The following is a 2469-nucleotide window of genomic DNA, read 5'->3' as shown; positions in this document are numbered from 1 at the left end:
ACCGTACCGTACGTAAACGTTAAAACGTTAACGTTAAACTTAACGTTAACGTTAACGTTACGTACGTAAAACGTAAAATAACTTAATTACTTACGTTACTACACACACACACACACACACACACACACACACACACACACACACACACACACACACACACACACACACACACAGAGAGAGAGTTACATTCCTGGCACGCCCGCTCATTTTACTCATACGACAAACTCGTGCGCGGAAATAAGACACATTTTTACATACACTTACGAGGCTGTTAATAAAATCAAAAATTTAGATTGCAATAATAAAGGAAGTTTTCAGACTTTTTTCACCTTCTGTTATGGAAAAAGTGTGTGAAAAAACTTATAAATTGCCATTAGCATTGCCGGGCGAGAAGTCTTTCACTATAAACAAGAGCATGATTATTTGGATTCTATCGTATGCGATTCATTATGATGAAAAATATTACGATATCCTGAAGAATTTCGTCCAGAAAGATTTTTTAATAATGATCAGGACAATAATTATCGATCTTCATTTTATTTTCCATTTAGATTAGGGTCGAGAATGTGCATTGGCAGAAGATTCGGTTTGTTGATGATCAAAGTCGTGCTATCTATTAGCTTTCATTTATTAGCACGATGTGAGAGAATTTACAGATACGTATTCTGTGGATCCACTATATATGAATTTGTTGTTATGAAATTGTGATGTTGTTTATCCTCTTTTGTTCTTATTTTTATTTTTATTTCAATAACTACTTGACTTTATTATTTTGACTCTCATTGTATTTCTGACTGTCGACATCATAAGACCTTTACATCGAGTCTCGAGAAAATATGGTATAATCTTACAAGTAAATATAATCAAAAATTTAGATAAATGATTTTAATAATTCTTTAATTTCTCGTTTTTTTGTTCTTTTGAATGACTACACAACAAATCTGATAATCTGATGAGCGATATGATTCTAAATGATGCAAAATATTTGACTTCGATTTTACTTTATGTAAGTTTTTATACTATTTATTATTTATTGTATAAGTTAATATTTTTGATAATTAGGCTATTTATTACATAGCTAATTTGAGTAAAGAAGAATGAACTAAATTATCGGGAATCAACTTGGAATTTGTGTTACTTATGTAATTTCGATTTATATTTTATATTGATAAGAACCTGAATTTAAAGGAATTTAAAGGAATTGAAACGTATATTTTTATTCATTTTGTTACATTCACACGAAAATAAAGAAAATAAAGAATTTTTCTGCACTAGCAGTTATCGTCGATGAGGAACCCAGTTACTGATATGCAGCAGCATTACTAACTCAGCCAAATATCAGGAATTACAATATTCACGACGGTCAATATTCACTACGGTCTCCGGACGACCAAGGATTCGTCATTATCCTGAAAAATCCATGCATCACAGAAGCGAATCCACTAGGAGGTCGAATGATTGACACCGGTACCAATATTAGTGACTAACACTCGTCATTGCCGAGCCCTTCTCAAGGCTCGACCAAATCCATCTTGGATCTCATTGTTCGCACACAAAACAAAAACTGTCCTTGTCAAGACGGATTATTGGAATAAAGCACGCATACACGTCTGCCCCTTAAACATTAAGGTATAAAAATATAAAACATGTGCTGGAAATATACAGACAGCTTCTAGTTGTTGATATCAATAACATTATTTCAATATACAGATGAACTTAATTCGCAACTCCGCAATGGTTTTGCTAGATTTACAGAAAGCATTCGATTCGATGTGGCATGACGGACTACTACATAAATTACATGTTATGTATTTTCTAGAATACTTAATCAAAATAATTCGATGCTACTTAACATCAAAAATCTTTTATGAACTTTGGCGGGCGACTATGCAACATCTAGTAAATATTAGAGTCCTTCAAGACTCCATTTTGAGTTCAATACTTTTTAACATCTTTATCAATGATATTCCGAGATCCACAAAGACACACTTGGCAATATATGCAGATGATACTGATATATACTTGTTCTTAAGTCCAAGTTTGCTCATTTTGCAGATGATACTGATATATACCTCCTCTTAAAATCTAAATTTGCTCATTTTGCACTTACATGTTGATGACATCGTCCAATTCTTCAGCGAAGACGATAAATTCTGAAAAATTGAGGTTATTTTTTTCATCCGTAAAAGAAATGGCATTAAATCGTCGATAAAAGTGTGGAATTATTTAGTTCAATGGTCTACAAGTCAAATACGTAGGCATCATTTTTTACTCAACTTTACATTGGTCCCGCCATCAGCAATCGTATTGCACGTTTACACATTGAATTAAAACAAATATTCAATAATCAAAAAAGTACACTACAGACTAAATTTAAAATTTTGTTGTATTTGATGTGTGCTCCTGTCTTATTATATACTGCCCCTATATGGATATCTGCTGCGCGATCTCACCTAGATAGAGTTCAAT

The sequence above is a fragment of the Atta cephalotes genome (genome assembly GCF_000143395.1).
Source record: "Atta cephalotes unplaced genomic scaffold scaffold00052, whole genome shotgun sequence".
Classification (NCBI taxonomy): domain Eukaryota; kingdom Metazoa; phylum Arthropoda; class Insecta; order Hymenoptera; family Formicidae; genus Atta; species Atta cephalotes.
This window is presented reverse-complemented; position numbering follows the sequence as displayed.